The 10,977-nt window shown below is 37.6% G+C and overlaps 1 long non-coding RNA gene across 1 annotated transcript in view; it reads left to right on the forward strand.

Moving 5' to 3' along the window:
* Positions 1–6,310: 6,310 nt before the first annotated feature.
* The window catches only part of LOC109490550, a 16,252-nt gene continuing 11,585 nt past the window's right edge, over positions 6,311–10,977 (forward strand). The window contains exon 1 of the long non-coding RNA XR_002143882.1: positions 6,311–6,344. This is a non-coding gene — a long non-coding RNA (uncharacterized LOC109490550). The remainder of the gene's footprint in view (positions 6,345–10,977) is intronic.

Below are 10,977 nucleotides of genomic sequence, written 5' to 3' on the forward strand. Positions count from 1 at the left end.
CTATGATCTGTCTTTTGCGTGAGCTGTATTTTCAGCATCAAAAAATCTCATGGGTCATAACTTTAGCACTATCTCTACTGTGACATTTTACAATGGACATCAAGAACACACTTAAAACAACCAACAATAATTCAGAGTTTTATTATCTAAGGAGAGCATATTGCTAAGGTAACTCCCCCATGTATGCTAATTAAAAGTGAATTTTCATCCGATTCCCAGTAGAATTTCATACAGTCAATTACAAATTCATTCAACTCAATCAGTTTTTAAGCCTCTGCCCATTATACTAATAGATTTATGGAAGACAGAATTAAAAAACAAGCAAACAAGCAAACATCCTAATCACAGTTGTCTTAGGAATTGACCAAAGTTGTATTTTCTATGCAGATACAATATTAAATGACTTCCAAGTTAGGTTAAACACTAGTCTTTATCACTCATTGTTTTTGTAGCTGGGTCACCTTTCAAACGTAACAGCATAACATATTCTTCCTTCCTTCAAATACTATAATTAGACTTTTTAGAATATGACAAATACTTGCACAGTGTTTTAGGAGAGGCTCTGTGTTCAATGACTTACATGTCCTGCCCCTTACTTCCACTGAAGCCTGTAGATAAGCAATATTAATCTCCACTTTGAAGATGACACCTGAGCTCATGCTAGAAGGTAAAAGAATTAGCATTTGATGGGTGCCTGGGTGGCTCAGTAGGTTAAGCATCTGCCTTTGGCTCCGGTCATGATCTCAGGGTCCTGGGATCTAGCCCCACATGGGGTTCCCTGCTCAGGAGGGAGCCTGCTTCTCTCTCTCTCTCAAATAAACAAGTAAAATCTTAAAAAAAAAAAAAAGAATCAGTATTGAACCCAGGCATTTTGACTAAAAAACGAAGCTCTTTTCATTGCACAGACACCCCTCCACACATACACACACATGCAAAAACAAAACAAAACAAAAAAACAGCAGTTGTACATCTGCAAATATTTTTCCTCTAAAAAATGTTATACAGGGAATAAGATTTTATTCAAACATTTGTGGGCACCCTTTTTAAAGGACATTAGAGACAATATGCCAACTGGAGAATTAGAAACGCAAACAGCAGTCATTACTCCATAACCACATTTCAGTTTTTACAAAATATGTTTCATCAACTTTGATAACTGATCTTTTTCTCCAGTCTTAGTCCTAAATGTCATCTATTTCCAAAGTCAGATTCTTTCACAATGTTGATTTTTTTAAGCAGGTATGCTGTTGATTCTGAATACAATTGTAAAGAGGAACTCCAAAAATATTTTGAGGCACTTTGAAATACATAGATAACCTCTTATGTTATTTTTTTAAATCTATACTAAAAATATTACAGTATTCAATGTATTCAGGAAAATAGAAAATCATAACATAACATATATCAGCACATAACTTCAGTATGACAATTATATTTGAGTCAGAAAAATTGTCTTTTTATCTCAGTTCTGTTACTTAGTTGTAACAAATTGTGAGGCTTTGAGGAAAGAACCAAAGATTTCCTTCTAGCCACCTTTTTTCCCCTAATTTCTAGCATGCATAAAATAATTATAATGTTAGCTATATGGGTTAGTGTCGGGTAAGTGCGAATATATGTGAATATTGTCTGGCTATTCTATTCCAGGGTATTGTATATGCATACATATATTCTGTCTGGCTGCATTGGTAATACGCACACTTTTATGTTGGGAGCTACTGATTTTCAGATATATATGCTATGAAATTTTGTTAAAAAAGCATTAGAAAGGAGAGATGTGAAAAGGGGGTCATTTTGTTCACAGTCTCACCAGGCTTTCAAGAGCAATTCCCAAATTGCTTCTAGGCTTTGACTTTCTGTCATGCACTCAAATGACAAAAATCTTGTCCTAGCAGAACACCCTAGCCCTGCTGAAGGTATGACCACCACGCCTGTGGATTTATGTGCTACCTTAGGTTCCTAAAGTTTACCCACACTGAATAAATTCTTATTTAAACACCAGATATTCCTGTAAGATGATTCATGATGCAATGAAGCTGATATAGGTAAGCATGAAACTTGGAGAATTTAAGTGACTTACATTAATTCTTATGTTTGGTTTCATTCAGAACTAGACTTCAGGTCCATAGAACATTGGCTATGGGTGCCCTCCCCTTCCTGCCCCATAAAATGGGCAGTGCTTAGATTGCTATAAGACGAATGAGGAAGATATTACCTTTCTGAATCCTGTCTCAGACCATTTCAGGGTGACACTAAACACATTCTCATTTCCCATTTATACCAATTACAGATAGATAGATAGATAGATAGATAGATAGATAGATGATAGATAGATGATAGATAGATAGATGATAGATAGATGATAGATAGATAGATGATAGATAGATGATAGATAGATGATAGATAGATAGATAGATAGATGATAGATAAATAGATAGATGATAGATGATAGATAGATGATAGATAGAAGATGATAGATGACAGATAACAGATAGATGATAGATAGATAGATGATAGATAGATGATAGATAGATGATAGATAGATAGATAGATAGATGATAGATAAATAGATAGATGATAGATGATAGATAGATGATAGATAGAAGATGATAGATGACAGATAACAGATAGATGGATAATAGATAGATGATAGATGATAGATAGGTAGATAGATAGATGATAGATAGATAGATGATGATAGATAGATGATAGATGATAGATAGATAGATAGATAGATAGATAGATAGATAGATAGAAGATAGAAAGATAATCTGTCTGGCTCTGTGAATTTAGAGGGCCTAGAAGCAATGACATTCCTATAGCAATGAACACACCTAGCATCCAAATTTTAATTTCTTAATAAAATTCTCTACGAATAGGAACCAGAGCTTTGATTTATCAATGGCTGGCTCCAGGTTTTGTCTAAGAAATACAGATGAGTCAGGAAGGTCCTCCTGTTCTAGAAAATTGAGAATTGCTTAATGAATGATGGAAACTTATTAGAAGAACTTAAGAATCAAGTTAGGCTCTTTAAGGGGCTCTAACTTGTCAAATATAGGATAAATTGATCACCAAAAAATGGTAACAGTAATGAATTATAATCAATTGAATAAAATAAGAATCCATGAGTCTACTGACAGATATACATATATACATAAATACCTAATATAATAATATTATTCCTTTCAGGAAAAAGGGAATTAATAGGTGTAGAAGGATAATGGAATTAGAAAATTATCAGTAGGCTACAATCATAGCAGTATTGAGTCAAGAATCAACAGATTATTCTAATGGACCAAAGTTTGAGGAGAAACAAGATATTTTCAAAGTCTGTCCCCACAAGATGTTTATTAATTACAAATGGAAAATAAAAGCCTTAGCATGGAGAAGCCTGACAGACACTGCCCAAACCAAGTTATTAAGCCAACATTATGCTACTCCTGATACAATGCTTTGAGAAAGACACATTATCACTTCTCTAATATGTTTGCCAAAAAAACATCTAATTTTGATTTTATCATAAAGAAACAATAAACACCCTTAAACCAAGGGACATTCTATAAATAACTTGCTTGTACTCTTTTTTTTATCTTATTTTATTATATTATGTTAGTCACCATACAGTACATCCATGGTTTCTGATGTAAAGTCGATGGTTTATTAGTTGCGGATAACACCCAGTGCACCATGCAATATGTGCCCTCCTTACTACCCATCACCAGTCTATCCCATTCCCCTCCCCCCTTCCCTCTGAAGCCCTCAGTTTGATTCTCAGAGTCCATAGTCTCTCATGCTTCATTCCCCCTTCTGACTACCCCCCTTTCTTAACTTGCTTATACTCTTAAAAAATATCAAAGAAATTAAATATAAAGAAAGACTCCTGGACTGTTCTAGATTAAAGAAAAATAAAAAGACATGAAACCTAAGTGCAAATTAGGTTTTAAATTAGGAATTAATTTTGTTATAAAGGTCATTAGTTAGACAACTAGCAACATTGTGATAGTCTCTCTATATAATAGTATTGTATCAGTATTAAATTTGGATTTTGATAATGTTATTCCAGTTATGTAAAGTTTCTATTTTAGAAAACACAAACTAAAAAATTCAGTGATTAAGGGAAATAAATGTGTTCATAAAAATTATGCACAGGGGCGCCTGGGAGGCGCAGTCGTTAAACCTCTGCCTTCGGCTCAGTACGTGATCCCAGCGTTAGGGGATCAAGCTCCACATCAGGCTCCTCCGCTATGAGCCTTCTTCTTCCTCTCCCACTCCCCCTGCTTGTGTTCCCTCTCTCGCTGGCTGTCTCTATCCCTGTCAAATAAATAAATAAATAAATCTTTAAAAAAAAAGAAAAATTATACACAAATATATGGAGAGGGAAGGGAAATAGAGTATGCCGTTAGAAACTTGAGACATCTGAATGCACAGTGTAAGACATTATTTGAGCTATTCTTTCTACTTTTCTGTAAGTCTGATATTACATCAAAAGGGAAATTAAAAGAAAAAATACATGAAGTATATTTTATGACTTTTATAATCCATTCTCATTATAAAAAACTTCAAATATAAAAAATATGTAAAAGAAAAATAAACACATTATCTCACCAATATATGTTAATTATTAACACTTCAGTAATTACATTACAGTTTTATATTTTTCATGAAAATGCATACACAAATTCATATGTAATTTCAATACTGAATTTTCATTTAACAATAAAAAAATCATATGTCCATGTTGTTTAATGTTCTTACACATTTTAATGAATGTATAGTGGTCTATATTTCAGATGTAGTATAATGCATTGAATAATCCTCCTCTTCAATATTTAGATTATTCCCATTTTTTGCAATTATATATAACATGATAAAAAAGTAATTATTGATGAAGTTTTGTATGCATTATTTCCCTGGAATTAGATTTTAATGAGTTATTCCATATAAGTATTTTTATTCCCCCTAAACATGTTAAGCCACACTTTTGCTGTCAATTTACCATTTCTCTGTTTTCAGGGACTTCATCATGTTTCTCTTCCCAACGTTTCAGCAAATGTCCATACTTCCAAAGCACAGAGGAAAAAAGTACATCTTCCATTTTTTAATGACCAGCCTACTGATAGATTCATGCTTTGTTGATTGTTACAATGGAAGAGTTACCCTTCTGGTTACAATGGAAGAGTTGCCCTTCCCTGTTTCCAAGGTCAATTCCTCCACAAAGCCTTTGCATCTCATAACTTCTTGTCTTCTCAAGAACCTAAAATATTGACTGTCTCTTCTTTGTTCTTTGCATTCACTTTAAATTTTCAATATTTAAACCTACTTAGCTCTCTTATTATGTGACAAATAGAATTTCCTTTAAGGTCAAAATTTATTGAACATTGTCTATACAGTCTATTTTATTACATTTCATTTCTCAACCTAATCAAATTTGCTTTGGTCCAAATTATAGATAGCAATGACTTTTCAAAGAATCAACAATTGCCCCCTTTCCCATAAACCTGATGCATACATTTTATATTTCCATCTCACTTGCTTTTTTAACAGCTTTCAACATTATTGAACATAAATTCCTGCCTTTTTACTCTATTGTTCTCCCATCTGAACTTGTAATTTTAATTATTCACCACATACTGACAATTCACAAATATTTTTCAGCCTTAATTTCTCCATCGATAAATACATTTTGTACATATAAGATAATAATGTCTTGAAGGTCCTTCTATGTCAATGATAAGGTAACAAATACACTCAGACATCACAGCCACTTAACATTACAAATGTCTATTCATAGCTCAGGTGAAGTTTGATAAAGATTGGTTGGATATTCTCCAAGTAATATCTTAGGGATTCAGGCTCCTTCCAAAAGGTCTCCCTGCTAATTTGCAGTCATAGTCTTTCAAATTTGTGCACAAGAAAAAGAGTTAGAGTTGTAGATCACAGAGGGCCTTACAGGCACCAAAAATAGAAATGGGTATTTTACATCTGTCTATATTTTTTTCCAGAACTGAAATTTCTTAGATCTTCATGTACTGAGAAAGACAGTTTTCTTAGTTGTTCAGGAAGAAAAGGAAGTGTTGCAAATGTTTTGCTCTCATATGCTGTTCCCCAAATGTAAAACATGAAAAACTTTTTCTCCCAACCAGGTGCTCATCCACTTCCCTACCTAAATAATTGGCAGCGGATGGGAGTTAAGATGGCGGAGGAGTAGGGGACCCCTTTTTCAACCGGTCCCCTGGGTCAAGTTGGATAGGTACCAGACCAGCCTGAACATCCACGGAATCAGCCTGAGACACAGGAAGATACATCTGGATCTCTACAAATGAACATCTCCAGCGCTGAGTATTGAGGTAGGAAGTGGGAAGCTGTGAAACCACACATAGATATTGGAAGATAAATGGAAGGGGGAGGGAGCCACCGTGTCCGGGTGCCGGGAAGCGGTAGCCACCTGCACGGGGGAGCGGGCGGACTCGCGGAAGACACCCACTAGAGAGCAGACTGAGACCAGGAGCGGGAGAACGTGCCGGGGCGGCTGGTGGCTGGCGGTGTTAGAAACACAAAGGACAAAGACGTGCCGGCCCTGGAAGTGAAGGTGGGGACGCTGGGTGTGGAGCACACATCCTGGGACGCTGCAGGGTTGAGCAGAACCAACAGAAACAGAGTTAAAGTGGCCAGAACATCAGTGGAGAACGGTCCGCGATCCCTCTGTTCTGAGACAGAGGCTGAGATTTGGCCACTGCTGCTCTGACTCTCTGAAGAAGCACAACAAACCGCCAGGAAAAGCTGCAAGAGAACAAAAGCCTGGAAATACCAGCTCACAGCGTGGCCATCCCCACCCCCCCTCGCAGGGGACACAGGGAGATTCTACCCAAACAGGATTGCCTGAGTATCAGAGTGGCAGGCCCCTCCCACAAAAGGCAGTCTGAAAAATCAAGAAGCCCACATCCCTAAGATCCCTATAAAACAAGGGTGCATGGCCTGGGTCCCGGGCGACAATTTGGGGTCTGAACAACCCCGCAACCTCTACTCATCAGAATGACAAGAAGGAGAAGTCCCCCCAGCAAAGAAAGACAATGAGTCTGTGGCCTCTGCCACAGAACTAATGGATATGGATATAACCAAATTATCAGAAATGGAATTCAGAGTAACAATGGTCAAGATGATGTGTAGACTTGAAAAAAGTATTAAAGAAAATGTTAATGAGAATATAGAATCCCTAAGGGTGGAAATGAGAGTGAATTTGGCAGAAATTAAAAATTCTATGAGCCAAATGCAGTCAAAACTAGAGGCTCTGACGGCCAGGGTGAATGAGGCAGAAGAATGAATTGGCAAATTGGAGGATGGGTTAGTAGAAAAAAAAACTAAAATAAAATTTGGACTCAGAAAAATCCACACACGGGAATATAGGTTATGGCATATTACTGACTCAATGAAATGTTCCAATGTCAGAATCATCAGGATCCCCAAGGGGATGGAGAAAAACAGAGGTCTAGAAGAGATATTTGAACAAATTGTAGCTGAAAACTTCCCTAATCTAGCAAGGGAAAAAACCATTCATGTCCAAGAGGCAGAGAGGACCACTCCCAAGCTCAACCACGACAAACTTATGCCACGTCACGTCATAGTACAATTCACAAATATTAGGTCCAAGGATACAGTATTGAAAGCGGCCAGGGCAAAGAAATTTCTCACGTACCAAGGCAAAGGTATCAGAATTGCGTCAGACATGTCTACAAAGACCTGGAATGAGAGAAAAGGTTGGGGGGCCATTTTTAAAGCTCTTTCAGAGAAAAACATGCACCCAAGGATCCTTTATCCAGCAAGGCTGTCATTCAGAAAGGATGGAGAAATAAAGACCTTCCAGAATCGCCAGTCATTAACCAATTTCGTAACCACAAAACCAGCCCTACAGGAGATATTAAGGGGGGTTCTATAAAAGTAAAAAGGCCCCAAGAGCGATACAGAACAGAAAGTCACAATCTACACAATCTTGCACGGGTGCAAGCGTGGTTCAACACTCGCAAATCAATCAGTGTGATACATCATATCAACAAGAAAAGACTCAGGAACCATATGATCCTCTCAAGTGATGCAGAAAAAGCATTTGACAAAATACAGCATCCTTTCCTGATTAAAACCCTTCAGAGTGTAGGAATAGAGGGTACATTTCTCAATCTCAAAAAGCCATCTATCTAAAGCCTACAGCAAATATTATTCTCAATGGGGAAAAGCTGGAAGCCTTTCCCTTAAGATCAAGAACACGACAAGGATGCCCACTCTCACCACTATTATTCAACATAGTACTAGAAGTCCTTGCAACAGCAATCAGAAGACAAAAAGGAATAAAAGATATCAAATCGGCAAAGAAGTAGTCAAAACGTCTCTCTTCGCAGATGACATGATACTCTATATGGAAAACCCAAAGGAATCCACTCCCAAACTATTAGAAGTTATAGAGCAATTCAGTAATGTGGCGGGATACAAAATCAATGCTCAAAATCAGTTGCATTTCTATACACGAACAATGAAACTGAAGAAAGAGAAATTAGGGAATCCATCCCATTTACAATAGCACCAAAATCCATACGTTACCTTGGAATTAACTTAACCAGAGACGTACAGGATCTATATTCTAGAAACTATAAATCCCTCTTGAAAGACATTGAGGAAGACATAAAAAGATGGAAAAATATTCCATGATCATGGATTGGAAGAATTAACATAGTTAAAATGTACATGCTACCCAGAGCAATCTACACTTTCAGTGCTATCCTAATCAAACTACCGATGACATTTTCAAAAAACTGGAACAAATAGTCCTTAAATTTGTATGGAACCAGAAAATGCCCCGAATCTCCAAGGAACTGTTGAAAAGGAAAAACAAAGCTGGGGGCATCACAATGCCGGATTTCGAGCTGTACTACAAAGCTGTGATCACAAAGACACCATGGTACTGGTACAAAACAGACACATCGACCAATGGAACAGAATAGAGAACCCTGAAAGGGACCCTCGGCTCTTTGGGCAACTAATCTTTGATAAAGCAGGAAAAAACCTCTGGTGAAAAAAAGTCTCTTCAATAAATGGTGCTGGGAAAATTGGACAGCTACATGAAAGGAATGAAACTTGACCACTCTGTAACACCATACACAGAGATAAACTCCAAATGGATGAAAGACCTCGATGTGAGACAGGAATCCATCAGAATCCTAGAGGACAGCAAAGGCAGCAACCTCTACGACATCAGCCACAGCAAACTTTTTCATGACAGATCTCCAAAGGCAAGAGAAACAAAAGATAAAATGAACTTGTGGGACTTCATCAAGATAAAAAGCTTCTGCACAGCCAGGGAACAGTCAAAAAAACTAAGAGGCAGCCCACGGAATGGGAGAATATATTTGCAAGGGACACAACAGATAAAGTACTGGTATCCAAGATCTACAAAGAACTTCTCAAACTCAATACACGAGAAACAAATAAACAAATTAAAAAATGTGCAGATGATATGAACAGACACTTTTCCAATGAAGACATACAAATGTCTAACAGACACATGAAAAAATGTTCAAAATCATTAGCCATCAGGGAAATTCAAATCAAAACCACACTGAGATACCACCTTACGCGAGTTAGAATTGGAAAAATAGACAAGGCAAGAAACAACAATTGCTGGAGAGGATGTGGAGAAAGGGAATCCCTCTTACGTAGTTGGTGGGAATGCAAGTTGGTACAGCCACTCTGGAAAACAGTGTGGAGGTCCCTTAAAAAGTTAAAAATTGAACTACCCTATGACCCAGCCATTGCNTACCCTATGACCCAGCCATTGCCCTAATGGGTGTTTACTCCAAAGATACAGACGCAGTGAAGAGAAGGGCCATATGCACCCGAGTGTTCATAGCAGCAATATCCACAATAGCCAAATCGTGGAAGGAGCTGAGATGCCCTTCAACAGATGACTGGATTAAGAAGTTGTGGTCCATATATACAATGGAATATTACTCAGCTATCAGAAAGAACGAATTCTCAACATTTGCTGCAACATGGACGGCACTGGAGGAGATAATGCTAAGTGAAATAAGTCAAGCAGAGAAAGACAATTATCATATGATTTCTCTCATCTATGGAACATAAGAACTAGGANTACCCTATGACCCAGCCATTGCACTAATGGGTGTTTACTCCAAAGATACAGACGCAGTGAAGAGAAGGGCCATATGCACCCGAGTGTTCATAGCAGCAATATCCACAATAGCCAAATCGTGGAAGGAGCTGAGATGCCCTTCAACAGATGACTGGATTAAGAAGTTGTGGTCCATATATACAATGGAATATTACTCAGCTATCAGAAAGAACGAATTCTCAACATTTGCTGCAACATGGACGGCACTGGAGGAGATAATGCTAAGTGAAATAAGTCAAGCAGAGAAAGACAATTATCATATGATTTCTCTCATCTATGGAACATAAGAACTAGGATGATCGGTAGGGGAAGAAAGGGATAAAGAAAAGGGGGGTAATCAGAAGGGGGAATGAAACATGAGAGACTATGGACTATGAGAAACAAACTGAAGACTTCAGAGGGGAGGGGGTGGGGGAATGGGATAGACTGGTGATGGGTAGNAATGGAATATTACTCAGCTATCAGAAAGAACAATATCTCAACATTTGCTGCAACATGGACAGCACTGGAGGAGATAATGCTAAGTGAAATAAGTCAAGTAGGGAAAAACAATTATCATATGATTTCTCTCATCTATGGAACATAAGAACTAGGATGATCGGTAGGGAAGAAAGGGGATANATGTGGGTTATCAGAAGAGGGAATGAAGCATGAGATACTATGGACTATGAGAAACAAACTGAGGGCTTCAGAGGGGAGGGGGTGGGGGAATGGGATAGACTGGTGATGGGTAGTAAGGAGGGCACGTATTGCATGGTGCACTGGGTGTTATACGCAACTAATGAAGCATCAAACTTTACATC

The sequence above is a fragment of the Ailuropoda melanoleuca genome, chromosome 2 (assembly GCF_002007445.2).
Source record: "Ailuropoda melanoleuca isolate Jingjing chromosome 2, ASM200744v2, whole genome shotgun sequence".
Taxonomy (NCBI): domain Eukaryota; kingdom Metazoa; phylum Chordata; class Mammalia; order Carnivora; family Ursidae; genus Ailuropoda; species Ailuropoda melanoleuca.